At 45.7% G+C, this 15,505-nt stretch overlaps 1 protein-coding gene across 4 annotated transcripts in view; it reads left to right on the forward strand.

Annotated features, from left to right (window-relative positions):
* Positions 1–15,505, forward strand: part of GPR1 (G protein-coupled receptor 1) — a 46,440-nt gene that overhangs the window by 7,706 nt on the left and 23,229 nt on the right. For 3 of the 4 annotated variants that reach the window (XM_030579336.1, XM_030579335.1, XM_030579337.1), the window contains one exon: positions 8,184–8,322. The gene's annotated coding sequence lies outside the window, so the exon portion shown is untranslated. Of the gene's footprint in view, positions 1–7,547; positions 7,625–8,183; positions 8,323–15,505 lie in introns of those variants that run through there. The other variant, XM_030579338.1, reaches the window with a different exon arrangement.

Consider the following 15,505-nt stretch of genomic DNA (forward strand, 5'->3'; position numbering starts at 1 on the left):
TGACATTAAGCTGAACAACAACAAATCATATTGATTTCTTCCATCCTTAGTGCATTACATATGCTTCCCCATTTAGCTGTTTGGTATGAAAGATAAAAACTTCCCCAAAGATTTCTTGGCATACAAAGGGGGCCAAATCCTGGAGTCCTTATTCAGACAAAACTTTTCAGACTCAACGGAAAGAAGTAAGAACTGAATAAAATTTATGAAAGAACTTCAGCCATCATTCACCATGATCTCTTGATAAGAAGCATGGACTGCAATTCTGCTCTCAGTCTAGTCATTCTAAATCTAATACTTGTCCATAGAAGTCAATGCATTTACTCCTGATTCACAGCAGCATAGTTGAGGAACAGAATCCTAATTTACTTAGACCCCTCTCATCTATGTGCCTGCTGAGGTCCTTGGTGGGCTAGGTTCTCTGCTGGTATATACTGGCATAGCTTCAATGACTTCAATGGATCCATGCTACTTTACACCAGCTGAAAGAGAGTACTAACACATATTGAGGCGTCCATGTAGGGGGAGTGCAGATTGGTGGAATACTTGGTGAAACAATTGAAGTTGGCATGCCTATTTGCAATTCTTGATATCTCCACGGTTCTTTCTGAAACTACTTTTCTGCACACCAGTATCCCACTGCATGGGTGGAGGTAGAATCCCCATTGTGTGAAAAGCATTCTTACTAGACCACGGTCTTGTCAGCTTGGTTATTTGTATTCATTAGATAACAATAGTTAGTCTCATATTTAACAAAATACCAGAGAAGTGGTTTACTACGTGCATAAATTCAAGAATCTTGGGCTGAACAGAGATTGGATTGCCAGTCACGGAATCACTCTGGCATCTTGTTCCTATTTTGCTATTCTAATACTAAAGAATAGAAATATCTGTGAGCTGTATCAAAACAATTTCCAAATATTTGTGAACACTGAAAAAAATCATAAACATCGATGAAAAATTAATGGGAAATTGGACATTTCTCACAAGTACCTTTTCCATGTAATATCTGTCATCGCCTGACGCAGCCTTTCCTTTTCCTCTCATCTAAGTTGCGTGCTAAAATTGATGATTTAACTTAATTGAGCAGGCCATGAATTCATTCCCTGAGGTGGCAGAGATTTAACTGAGAGCAGAGCCAGTCATGAACTATGCCACCTATTATATTTTAATTAGTTGTTCTTTTATAGTAATGTCTCTGAAAAATCTTAATATTTTATTAAAACCATCTGACGGATTTAGCCACATAATCTTCTATTCGTTTTAATAAAAAATATTTTTTATTGTCTGTATTATTGTAGTGCCTAGGAGCTGATGTGCTAACTTCAAGGGAATAAGTAGCCCCAGAGAGTCAAAGGTGTTAATGTGATCCCGTCCCTATAAAACACTAAACAGTTAAATATGGTTTCAAGTACTGAGACCTCTACTTATTTAGTTCCTTGGCAAACATACCGTTAAAAAGCCTTTTAATCTAGCACTTGAAATGAAAAGTATTAAGGCTTTCATTTTAACAATATCCTTTAGTTCCTTTTGCTGTCTGACAGCCTCTGAGAGGGTAATAACTCTCCTTTTGGGGGGGAAAGAAGTTAGGTGAAGTGGGTGTAGCTGTTGTTAAAGTTCTATCCCATTCCCTTGAAAACAGAACTAAAGAAGCATGCACACAGGGGGAGAGAAAAGGAGAGCAAAGATTGAAAACATAGATTCCGTCTCTGTCTCTTACTTGCAACCTCACTGCAGGAGAAACACAGGCCCAGCGCACAGTCTGATCAGGCACTCAGAGACCTGGCAAACTCGCACCAGCAGTGGGCTGTGTAGGGCATTGTTTTAATTGGCCTTTGTGGTCACAGGACTACAATAGTATTGCAAAATATATAGTCATGGCTGGCTGAGCCAGATGCTTTTTAGACAGAAGGCAAAAGGAAAGAGTAAGAATAATGTGTGGAAGGAAAAGGACACGCCTGGGAAGGGTGTGTGTGACAAGGTCTCATATCCTAGGTGGTGTTTGGGATTTAGCTGGATCTAGTGGAGGTGGTGATGTCATCTGGGTTCCTCCTTCTGGCCTGGTCTGGTCAGGACATGTCTCAGGATCAGAACAACAAAGGTCCAGTGGTGTCACAGTTGATCGTGGGGTCCCAGGAGCTGGTAGGGCTGGCAGCCGTGATGGTGAAGCTTACTCCTCTTTAGTCCACCTGTGTTCCAGCCAGCCAGCGTTTGATCTTCTCCTGAATATAGGTGCCAACTTTTCCTTTATGCCGGGAGTGCTCGATCCCCCACACCTCCACCCTAGGTCCCAACCCCGCCTCTTCCCAACCCTGGCCCCCACTCCACCCCTTCTTCCAAGATCTCACCTCTGCCCCACTTCGTCCCACCCCTGCTCATAGACTTTAAGGTCAGAAGGGACCAATGTGATCATCTAGTCTGACCTCCTGCACAAAGCAGGCCACAGAACCCTACCCTACCTGCTGTATCCCCACCCTGCCTTTCCCCACCTCTTTCCGCCTCATCCCTTGAGTGTGCCCCATCCCCGCTCCTCCCTCTCCCTCCAGGAGCTGACTGCACACTGCAAAAGAGCTGTTCGTGGCAGGTGGGAAGTACTGGGAGGGAGGAGGAGGAGTGATCATTGGGGCCACCTGTGGGGGAGAGATGCTAGGGGGCAGAGAGAGATGGAGGAGCTTGGCTGCTGGTGGGTACTAAGAACCCGCTAATTTTTCTCCATGGGTGCTCCAGCTCTATGCCCCCAAAGCCTGTTTTTTAAGGATCCTAAAAAGGGAGTGATGGGTGGAATAGTCCATCTTTTCATTACTGTGTTCACCAATTAGGCCTAATTTCTGACACACCAATTTTGATCGATTGATTTCTGGTCTCACACTTCTCTTTTTTACGAGCATAATTTCAAACAAGAAGAAGGCCTACTACTATAACTCAAGGACTGTGTTGGACTGATTCAGTCTGTTTGTCTCCCTTTTGTACTTTCCCCTTATCAACATTTATTGTTATAGCTGACTGGAAAATTTTATAAACTTTTATTTACTTTCCCACTGTTGAGCTTACATTGGGGTAGGCTTGTTAGACCCCCATTATTACAACAAAGCACTAATCATGGACCCCATTATGTTAGGTACTGTACAAACATGAGGCTAAATATCTAGACTGTGTGAAAAATCCCACCAAACTATCAGAGGGCATGTGTATGGATAGTACTTTATTTGTAAGTGTGTGTGTTTGATCTGAAACATCAACTTTTATCATCTACAGAGTTAATTGTAGCTTCTCCAATGTATTAGATTTAAAAAGACCCATAATTCTAATACTGAAGTGGGTGGAAGGGAGTGGACCTGCCCAAATGACCCTTAACATTCCATTAAGCAGATGTTTTAGATTAAATGTATCATTGGACTATGCCAAAGATGGTGTCACTCGTATAGTTGCTGAGTAGGACATAAAGGACAGTTAAGCTAGGGATGGGCAAACTTTTTGGCCCAAGGGCCACATCAAGGTTGCACAACTGTATGGAGGGCCGGGTAGGGAAGGCTGTGCCTCCTCAAATAGCCTGGCCCCCATTCCCTATCCACCTCCTCCCACTTCCCGCCTCCTGACTCCCCACCTCAGAACCTGCAACCCATCCAACACCCCCCCACTCCTTGTCCCCTGACTACCCCTTCCCAGGACTCCTTCCCCCCTATCCACACCCCTGCCCCCAGACAGCCCCCCTGGGACTCCCACCCCCTATTCAACTGCCCTCTGTTTCTCATCCTCTGACCACCTCGTCCCAGGACCCCCCACCCCAAATGCCCCCCGGGATCCCACCCCCTTACCCAACCCCCCCTGCTCCCTGTCCCCTAACTGCCCTCCCAACCCACATCCCTTCCCCCTGACAGACCTGGGACTCCCACTCCCAACCCTCCCTGTTCCCCATCCCCTGACCTCCCCGCCAGAACCTCCGCACCATCCAACTGTCCCCTCCTCCCTGACTGCCCCCCAGGATCTCCCGCTCCTTTACACAACCCCCTCACTCCCCGCCCCCCTACCAGGAGCAGGATCTCGTGGCTGCGACACCCAGCCAGAGCCAGCTGTGCTTCCCACTCTGCCCAGCGGGAGTGGCGGGCCAGAGCGCGGCCTGCACGGCGGCATGGCTGCGGGGGAGGGGGGATAGTGGGGGAGAGGCCCGGGACTAGGCTCCCCAGCCGGGAGCTCAGGGGTCAGGCAGGACAGTTCCATGGGCTGGATGTGGCCCACGGGCCATAGTTTGCCCATGTCTGAATTAGGCACTATTAAATCTGACTGCTTTATTCAGAGAGTTGACCTGAAGTAGTAATTTGCTTCATTTCTCAGAAAGAGGATATTATCCTTCTCCAGGTTATCAGATAGTTAAAGTCTACCTTTCCAGGGTGGGTATTAGTCAATGAACCAGCATCCAAATTCTTAGGACAGCAGAACAGATATTGCAGGAGTCATAAAGTAATATAGAGATTTTAAAAATTGTTCTATTGTCTTGCATGGCTAAAATTAGCCCCACAAAAATGAAGAATACTTTTAAAAAGGTTCAGTTCATAAAGATAAAAATTTAGATTTAAATTAATTGGACCAAATCCATTCCTGGTACAACTGAATTGAATTCATCTCCATCGAATTTGGCAGCTGGTATGCTTTAATTTAGAAAATATTATTTGAGTTTTTGCAAATAAGAATAAACATTTCCCTAAAATCAGTAACCCCCACAATGGGAAAAAATTGTTAGGACTACCTGAGAATAGTTAGTAATCCTGATAAGGAACGATTTTACCCGACTTCTAAACTATAATCTGTACTTTAAGTATCTCCTTCAGAAGAGTTGTTTCTCCATGCATCTTCGCTCCCATATGTCTTCTGTTTTGCATTTTATTTTGAAATGTGTAATAAATAAAATGAATTTTTTTTAAAACCAAAGCATTGATGGTGCCGTTATAACTCATTTGCTTTTCAATATAACCATCTTATTCACTATGGAACAGCCCAGGATCTGTAATTTGCATGAAAAATATCCCCTTTGTCTTTTCCTCATCACATACAACCCAAAGTATTTCTCTCCCTTCCAAAAAATTTCCATGAGTTGTGTTGCTCATGAATGCATTTAATTGATCAAAATAGCCCTGGCATAATGCCACTCTTACTATTATGTATACTAAAAGCCCCAAAGCCTCATTAACTGACCCTGCTTCACCAAAGAAACACAAATGACATGGCAAAGTAAAAGAATTTCCCAGCAGTAAGAGAAGAGGACAAGCAAGCAAATGAAGAATGAGGCTTTTCATTAACTATGTTTTAAACTGTTATAACAGTATCCAATAGTCACACAGTAAAAATGCTAGGAGCAGTTAATGAATTGCATGAAACCATAATGAAATGCCCAAATAGTACGGATTCACCATGCCTTTCTCGCTAGGTCTGGACGCAGAAAGGAAATAAAACACAAGTAAAGCCTTGGGGCCCAGTCCTATATTCACTGGGCTCTTGAGATTTCAGCTGAAGTCAATGGAAGTTATAGAAGGCTGAAAACAAGTACCATTTAATATTTTTAAATTTTAGTTTAAATTATGTTAATAGATTATTAATTTAGGCCTTAGTATAGGTTATCTATTCCAAAATTAATTTTAAATAGATTTATTTTTTTAAAACTCCAATTTAAATATAATTTTTTTAAAATAAGTTTTTATCCACCTTGACTAGAGCAGTCACATAGCTGCTCTGATTTATGCTGACTGAAACAGTATTGCACTCTGACATACCCCAGAATGCATCCCACACTGACAACACTGGCTTTGCACCAGCCAAGGTTTCCCTTATAGGGGGAGACTCTTCAGTTGTCTCATTAAGGCAACTTTAAGTCCCCATTTGCAGAGCTGAAGCAGCACAGAGGGAATTGGAGCAGGACCAAGAATCTGGGCCTTGAACTATCTGCCTTACAATACCCATATCATAAACAGATAAGTAAGAGTTAATAGAACAGAAGTACTTCATATCTCTTTTGCCTGTAAAAGGTTAACAAGATCAATGAGCCTGGCTGTCACCTGACCAGAGGACCAATCAGGGGACAGGATATTTTCAAATCTTGAGGGATGGAAGTTTTTGTGTGCGCTCTTAGATTTTGGTTGTTGTTCTCTCTGGGTTCTGAGAGTGACCAGACGTGCAACCAGGTTTCTTTCCAATTTCCGTGATACAGGTTCTTATAGATTCAAAATAGTAAGTACTTGGTGATAAGGCGAGTTAGGTTTATGTTTGTTTTCTTTATTTGCAAATTTGTATTTGGCTGGAAGGATTTTAATTTGTACTTGTATACTTAGGCTGGGAGGGTATTCCCAGTGTCTATAGCTGAAAGACCCTGTAACATATTCCATCTTAAATTTACAAATGATTTTTACTGTTTTTTCTTTCTTTAATTAAAACCTTTTCTTGTTTAAGAACCTGATTGTTTTTTTATTCTGGTGAGACCCCAGGGGACTGGGTCTGGATCCACCAGGGAATTGGTGGGGAGAAAGGAGGGAAGGGGGAGAGAAAAGTTAATTTTCTCTCTGTGTTAGGATTATTTTCTCTCTCAGGGAGAGACTGGGAGTGAGAGAGAGAAGGAGGGGGTAAGGTGAATTTTTCTCTCTGTTTTTAGATTCAAGGCGTTTGAATCACAGTGATCTTCCAGGGTAACCCAAGGAGGGGAAGCCTGGGAGAGGCAACGGTGGGGGAAAGGGTTTACTTTCCTTGTGTTAAGATCCAGAGGGTCTGGGTCTTGGGGGTCCCCAGGCAAGGTTTTGGGGGGACCAGAGTGTACCAGGCACTGGAATTCCTGGTTGGTGGCAGCACTACATGTTCTAAGCTGGTAATTAAGCTTAGAGGAATTCAAGCTGGTACCCCATCTTTTGGACGCTAAGTTTCAGAGTTGGGGTTTATACCATGACAACCCAAATCTGGCATTGTACCCAGCAGACATGCTACGTGCCACTTCAAGCAGAATACTGAAGAAATCTGCTACACAACTAGACCTATATTTTCCCATTCAAACACTTCCAGAATAAAAGAATGCCTATTAAAGGAGGCACATCTACAAGGTACATCTATCGTTGACTTCACAGAGAAAGGAGGAAATGTTTCAATGACACAGAGGGTGCAACTAATGGAGCCAAATCCTGAAGTCCTTATTTCTTATTCATTAATTGTCAAGTAGAATTCCCATGACCCCATGGGAGTTTTGCCTCAGTAAAGAGTGATTAAGAAATAAATAAGGGTTTCAAGATGTGTCCCAGTATTAATTCTAATATTAACAGGAAGCGTCAGGGGGTGAGTTGTGTTTGGGTGTTTTTGTGTAACAGTAGGGGGCCTGGTCCTCAGCTGGTGTCAATTGGGATTGCACACTGACTTTTAATAATGCCACCTCGCTCTTATAAAACCCAGCACTTTTCATCAGTAGATCTTAAAGTGCTTTACAAAGAAGCTCAGTATAATTTTGCCTATTTTACTGATGGGGAAACTAAGGCACAGAGAGGTGAAGTTATTTGCCCAAAGCCTCCCAGCAGGCCAGTGACAGAGCCAGGAAAAGAACCTAGCTCACCCGAGTCCCTTCCTGGTGGTCTATCCACTAGAACATGCGGTCTACCAGGTGAGGATTTGACCCATGGTATCTGTTGGCTTCATGCATCTCAGACACAAGAAAAAAAAAATCTATTTTCAGTAAATAACTAGAATCTATGATTTAACCTCACTGTAGTGCTGGAAAACATTTCCTTTGAGTTGTTAAATGGTTTTCTGCTCATTTAATATTATTTTCTATGAACCAAAATGCACGCCAGAGACATACTGTGCAATCCGTCCATTGCATATCAGAAAGCAGCATGTGTTACTTATCATTCCCTTATGAATGATACACATGCAACTATTTCTATTCAACAGCAACTCCCTCTGGTTCCCTGCAGACAGTGACCTAAAGTGATTCATTCATATGGTTAGAATTTATTTTTGGTGGGATGCTGGGTTTATGAAGACAGCCAGTGTTTTTAAACAAGTCCAGAAATCTGGAAATATTTCCCAATTTCCTCTTGCTGAACACGAAAGCTTAGCTCACGAAAGATTATGCCCAAATTAATTTGTTAGTCCCTAAGGTGCCACTAGTACTCCTCACTGTTTTTGTTTTTGCTAAACACTGTTATTCCATTCCACAGTGTCGTTAGAAGGAGGTGATAGCTAAGGGAAGCAGCTGGAAACATAAGGAAGTCACTCTGAACACTACACTTCAGTCTTCGTTCAGCTGTGGAGGTTACATCCACTACAGAGCTCTTTTCTTCCAACAGAAGCAAATTGGTATGTGGATTTTTCTGTTTATTTTAACTGTCTTGAGCTACTGAGTTTTCCAGCAATATAATTCCTGAAGACAAACAAGCAATATGAGAGAACACCCGCTGACTAAAAGCGTTTCTCTGAAGAAAGGGCTTGATTCTCATTTATACTAAGGCTAGCTTTCCACTACTCTGGCAGCATCAAGGAATCTGAAAGTGGGAATGAGTTATATTTTTAATAGCTTTCTACTAAAGTGCTTTTATACCCACTTTAAGTCCCATTTATGGTCCCAGAGTGGTGCAATGTAACCTTAATGTAAGGAATCAGAATCAGTCTCTCCGTCTCTCTCTCTCTCTCTGGGTGCTTTGTGTTTTGACTTTAATGAGTTAGAATTGTTTAGGAATTGCACAAATTTGCTATATCTCTAAACCAATTCCAGTCTCACTGGAAATAAGCATATGGGGTCTGACCCAAAGCTCCCTGAAGTGAACAGAATCTTTCCACTGACAGTATGAGCCTGATCCCAAGCCTTATTGAAGAGGTAATTCTAGAAAAGAAATCAAGAATCCTCATGAGCTCAGATAATCGATTAATACGATCATTCCATAAATCAGAATTGAGAAGTAATTCGTAATGAGCAAAGTCTTGTCCTGCTCTGGTGAAGTGACCAAGAAAGTGCGTGTATCAGGGTAGCAGACAGTGGAGGACAAAGTAGACTTGTGCCTATTAGTGTCATTATACAGTAGTACAGGATAGGATTCAGTTCTATATTTGCAATAACCACAGAATTGTCAGGTTTAGCTTTTCTAAATGAAATCTAATAAAAACAAAAATTTCACAAAATCAATTGTATTTAACTTAAACTCCTTCCAGAATCCTGAATCTCTGAACTAACCATGTAAACAAAGGAAACAGTAAGTTTTATAAACTCTGTACAAGAGAATTTATTTTTTAAATAAAAAGAAGTTATATTGTTGAATATTTTTTTAAAATTATTACGATAGTTTACATCTTTTAGAGGAGAAGAGAGAGAGAGATCATGAGGCTAAAGGAAGAAAATGGACACGCCAAATTTGGAAAACTGCAGAACATTGTCTAAACTCCATAGGTCAAATCCTGAAAGCTAGACTCAGCTCTTAGGTTCAATGAGGTTGCTCATGCTTTAATTTATGCACATGCTTACATACCTTGCTAAATGAAGTCTTGAGAATTCACAGAAATGTAGGAATAGAATACACCTTGAGAGGTCATCTAGTCATCTCCCCTGCACTGAGGTAGGATTAAGTATACCTGGACCATTGTAAATATTTAATCATTTGCTCAGGATTTAAACTACTTTGATGAGCAAATTTCATTATTGTTTCACCTGCCTTGGAATAGCAAGTGCAAGCCTCTCATAACCTGCTCTAAATCTATCTACACAACTGTAAAACTCTACCTAATTCCCCCCCCCCTCCACGTAAGCCAGGGAAGGGCAGACAGGGCACGGCTCCTATCAATGTTACTGTCAGCATGTGAGAGAGAACAGGGAGTGAGGGAGCTGCCTGCCGGAGATTTGAAGCCTGGACCAGGCTTACTAAATGAGCCAACCGGAGACACCTGGTGCAGGGAAGAAACCTCTAGTACTGTGGTCCCCAAACTGTGAGGCATGCCCCCCTACAGGGTGCTGAGAAACATTTTTGGGTGAAGCGGCAGTGCCCAGGCCAGCCCCACTCTGCCCCCATCTCTGCTCCAGTCCCACTCCCAGCTCTGCACCCAGGCACTACCCTGGCTGCTGGCCCCCACCACAGCGCAGCCATGGTTCTTCTTCCAGTCCCACCCTGAGCCTCGGCCCCCACCCAGGGCTCCGCTCCTGGGCCCGTTCCCGGCCCAGTCCCAGCCTTGGGACCCTTACCCTGTCCATTCCAGCTCCGGAATGGGGCACTGAATGGGCTAAGGAGGACGCAACCCTCAAAGTTTGGAGACCACTGCTCTAGGAGCTCATTCATTACAAAAGAGTTGAAGGAATTCTGCAGGGAAAGGGACTGACTGGGAGAAGGTCCAAGGGAGTCAGCTTGAGCAGGGCAGCTAGTGCCAGATACAGATTGGGACAAATTTCTGGGAATTCTGTGAGTGTTTGGAGAAATTATTTTTTTGTTGGGTTGATATTTTGGAGCTTTGTGAATAAACAAAACCAGACACCAAAGAAGGCCTGTGATTGAAAGGAGAAAGACTGTGTGGGGTTTGCTTAAGGAGCCCTGAAGAAGAAGAAAACAGAGGTGGGGCACTGCAGAGGCTCCCCTGGACATAAAGGGGCACTCAGGTTGTGGCCACCACAATACACCTGGCACCTGAGCAAGGACCCTTAGCGTCCCCTTCTCCAAGAGGGGCCCTGGAGGAAGTCTTGTGATTAATGATACAGCAGCAACAGGCAGAGAAGGGGCAAAATCATCCACTCCAGGAAGCCTTACTAACCACCCAGCAGCACACGCAGGAGGCCTAACTGGCTGAACAGGAACAGAATTAGCTGTTCCAGGCCAAGGTGGCCAGGCTGCTTGTGATAGGTTTGCTGGGTGCTCCTACAAGGGTGTTTCCTGCTGAGGCTCTCCCAGGACCCACCCTAACCAAGCTAACTCTACTGACCCGGCAGCTTTCCTGACAGCTGAGCAGGTGACAGCCACCACTGGCTGGGAGAGGAACCCCCGCCCCCACTCACCCTTTAGTTATAGGGGGAGGCTAGGGTTGCCAACTTTCTAATCGCACAAAACCGAACACCCTAGCCCCTCCCCACCCTTTCCCAGAGTTCCTACCCCCGCTCACTACATTTCCCCCTCCCTCGGTGGCTCACTTGATGCTTTCCCCGACCCTCCCTCACTTTCACTGGGCTGGGGAAGGGGTTTGAGATGCAAGAGGGGATGAGGGCTCTAGGGTGGAGCCAGAAATGAAGGATTCAGGGTATGGGAGAAGGCTGCGGGTTGAGGCAGGGGTTAGGGTGAGAGAGGGTGAGCGTTCTGTCTGGGAATGCGGGTTCTTGGTTGGGGGCCAGGGATGAGGGGCTTGGGTGCAGAAGAGGGCTCCAAGCTGGTGGTTGGGGCACGGGTTTACCTATGGCCAGGACTGTCACTAGGGGGGTGCCGGGCCCAGGACATAGGGGCCAAGTTTCTAATCTGCCAGGGGGGTGCTCCCCCCTCTGGCCCCACCCAGGCCCCACCCCCACTCCACCCCTTCCCCCAAGGCCCCACCCCACCATGCTTCTTCCTGCTCCCAACCTGCCTCTTCCCACCCAGTTCTGCATCCGTCCCCGAGCACACTGCACCCTCACTCCTCTGCCCTCTCCCCCAGTGCCTCCTGACGTCGCAAAACATCTGATCCGGGATTGGCGCTGAGAGGGAACGGAAGGTGCTGATCAGTGGGGCCTGCCGGTGGGTAGGAGGTGCTGGGGGGGAGGGGGAGGTTCTGTTGGGGGGAACTCCTCCTCGCCCCACCTGCCTGCCACTCACCTCCCCATTCACCCTCCTCCTCAACCCACTCGCCCACCCACCTCACCTCCCCGTCCCCTCCCCAAAGTGCAGGGCCCAGGGCAGTTGCCCCAATTCACTGTACCCAAGGGACAGCCCTGCCTCTGGTGGCTCCTGGTCAGCAGTGTAGCTGAGGGGCTAAAGGAGGCTTCCTGCCTGTCCTGACTCCATGCTGCATCCTGGAAATAGGCAGCAGGTCCAGCTCCTAGGCAGAGGCATGGCAGCCAGTTCTGCACACTGCTCTTGCCCTCAGGCACCGCTCCCGCAGCTCCTATTGGCTGCGATTCCTGGCCAATGGGAGTGCAGAGCCAGTGCTCAGGGTGGGGGCAGCGTGCGGAGTCCCATAGCCTCCCCTACTCCTGCCTAGGAGCAAGACCTGCTGGCTGCTTCTGGGGTGCAGCGCAGAGCCAGGACAGGTAGGGACTAGCCTGCCTTAGCTCTGAAGCACCGCTGACCGGACTTTTAATGGCCCAGTTGATGGTGCTGACCGGAGTCGCCAATGTCCTTTTTCAACCAGGTGTTCCAGTCGAAAAACAGATACCTGGTCACCCTAGGGGAGGCCTAAGCTACTTCCAGGGCCCTGAGTACTTTACTCTGAAGGTGGCCATATTGGATTAGCTTGGACTCATTCCAGAAATCTATTATAGAAAGTTTCATGAGGAACCATTTCTAAAAGGGAGCTGTCACCGAACAGCTCTGCAACTTGGCCACTTGCTGGCTGACCCCTGAAACCAAGACCATGGGTGACCTGATGGATAGCATTGTTTTGGAACAACATTTAAAAATTCTCCCCATAGCAGTACAAGCCTAAGTTTGTCAGTTCTGCCCACTAACCATCCCAGAGGGGTTTCTAGAGGCGGAGGCTTCAGACATTAGGATAATTCCTCCTAACCTTCCCTCCGGCTCATAGTAACTCAAGGGTTGTTGGCACTGCTCCAGGTTTTGGCACCCCAGAAATGAGGAGGTATCCTTGGTATTGGGCCCCGTCAAGGAAGACAGCCTCTACCTTCCTGGAGATCTCCCGTCAGAGGCACTTTGAGACCCCAGGATCCAAGCAGGCCTTTGTTGACCATTCAAGAGGGGACGAAAATATGTTATCGCTTTAGGCAGCTGGGACATAGGCAGTAAGGGTGTCCCTATGATGGACTGTGACTATCTAGGGTGTCACTTTGGCAGATAGGGTAAGACCTCAAACCTCCCAGCGAGGGATGCCATAAGACCCTTCCTGGTTCCCATCCAGATAGAATCACCTTGGGTCCTGGGAGCAGTATTGTCCTAGAAGTTCCACAATCAGGAACATCCTATCCTGTAGGAGTAGGAAACTCCTGGACTGTGAAAAGCGGTATTGGTCATCCAGAAGGAATGCTGAGCAGTGAAGCCGGGCATTACTATCTGCATTGGACTCCCTTTTTCCTTGTCACTGACCAAGCGGTGCTCTGATGGCTCCAGATGATGAGAGATTCAAATACCTGGTTACCCATTGGTGCCCTGCCCATTTGTTTTCCTGGACAGCATTGTCCTGGCAAGAACCACCTGACTGCAGACCTTCTATCCAGGACAGACAAAGATGGCGAGCCATGCAGTGAGTGCTCTGTCAGGCCACTCAGAGTGGTGAGGAATATGTGAGAGCAAAGGGAGTGAGAGAGCCTGCCTGACTTGAAGAACTAGAGCTGGCTTGCTCAACCAGAGACATGTAGTGCAGCAAAGGACCCTCAGGCAGCTGATTCCTTACAAGAAATGAAGCAGTTGTGGTGAGAGGGGGACTGCAGATTTCTGGGGACTGTGGGACTGCAGATTTCTGGGGACTGTGGGAGTGATTAGAGAAATGCCTTTTTTGTTTGCATTTTTTTCGAGCTTTGTAAATAAAGAAAACCAGACCCCCAAACGAGCTGTGATTGAAGGAGAAAAACAAACCCCATATAGTCTCAGGAGCCCTGAAGAATCAGGTGCAGGGCACTGCAGAGGCACCCTGGCCTCATGGGAATGCTCTGGTGGTGGCCACACTATTACACAGTGCTTAAAGTAGGGGAAGGCAAGTGCTTGCAATGGGTTAAAGACCCTAATGAGGGGTGTATTTTAAGCATTGTCTTACTAAAGCTGCTACTCTGAGGTTGAGAGAGTCCCTGTCTGTCATCCCACACACACCTTTTTCAGACCACTTTAAGCACCGGTTACTGTAGCTTTGAGGCTTCTATAACCAGCATGGAGTGGGTTCTAGTGTCACTCTTTGGCCTGAGACATAGGATAGGATTCCTTCCTTCCTTCCTCTTCAAGTTTGGCACAGCAGCAGAGAGAATTTGGTCCTGAGAGGCTGAATTCTGTACCTGGATGCATATAGGTGGGCTACTGAGGTTAGTCAGGTTCTTGCCATATATTTCCTCCCAATTCTAGAACCGCTGGGGGCTTTTAATCACTAATGATAATCTTCGTGACTAAGATGCTGACTAGTATAGATTCTCCTTTTCACTCTGCACTGTTGCTTCTGATCTGACAAGCTAATGAATAATTTCTGGAATGCTATTAACTACTATTTTAGGAAGCTCATATTTCAGCTAGCTAGCTTGATTCAAAGAGTTGAAGTTATAATTGTCCTTGCTAATAATAAAATCTTGTGTCTTTATGTATTCCCTTCTGACTATGCCAACAAATTTTCCACCTGGATTTCTAGATCAATTATTACTCTTGTTTTCACCTAAAAAATGGGGCTGTTCTACACCTCCAGACAACGCTAATGTATTCTGTGTACTGCTCTTGGTAGAGGCCTATTTATTCATTACACAATACGGAATCTGTGCCAACAGCTAAGCTATGTGTTTCTCATTCTAATGAACAGATACCTTGCTGACTTTCACTCACTGGCTCCAAGAGCATTTTGTTTTAAATCCAGTCATTCAGAAGCTAACAAATTCACAAGAGTGCAGGGCTACATTATAGCTGCCCCTGTGCTCTGTACTAAAGGGAGAAGAGGGTGCAAGGCAAGGCCTTCTCCTCCGGCACCCTGCAACTCAGCAAATGCAATATGAAAGAACCACACTGGAGCAGTGTTTACTGACTACATAACAGGCCTAACTTCATATATACACTGCTGCTACCATTGCCACATCTGAGGTACAAAAAACAGGACATGTGGGATGATTCTGAGTCCATAAAACTGGACAGCTGGTAGTGCATATTTGAACATCCTTGCAGATATTCCAGGACAGCTACCTCATAAAAAGGGGTAGTTGTTGGAAAACCTGGACAGCTGACAACCCTATGCTCTGACACAGCTTTGGTGACTTCTGCAACAGAAGACAGTGAGGGTCACTAGAGGGCTCAAACTACTTTAAAGAGCTATTACTCCATTCCTATAACTATATACCCTCAGCCCTGACCCCAGCATGCCCCCTTTGCTGGGGCACGTGCAGGGTGGCAGGAAGCATAAGATCCCACATCAGCCCTAGGATGCTCCTGTAACTGGGAGAATTCTCTCCTGTCTAGTTACAGCTCCAATACAGCCCCTTACCACCACCAGACTGGCATATGGAGGCTTTACCACACTAAGATCCTTCGAACAAAATGACCAGCTCTAACTCAAATGTAACTTTTGTCCAGCGATGGGGATCAAAAGGATACCGATGACACCAGTTGCTGCAGCTTAGGCTTGCAAAGTTGACTCAGTTCCAGGTAAATCCAGAGAGGTCAGGCATTGTATCTCTCTGCCATCTCTG

Source organism: Gopherus evgoodei, chromosome 11, assembly GCF_007399415.2.
Source record: "Gopherus evgoodei ecotype Sinaloan lineage chromosome 11, rGopEvg1_v1.p, whole genome shotgun sequence".
Lineage (NCBI taxonomy): Eukaryota > Metazoa > Chordata > Testudines > Testudinidae > Gopherus > Gopherus evgoodei.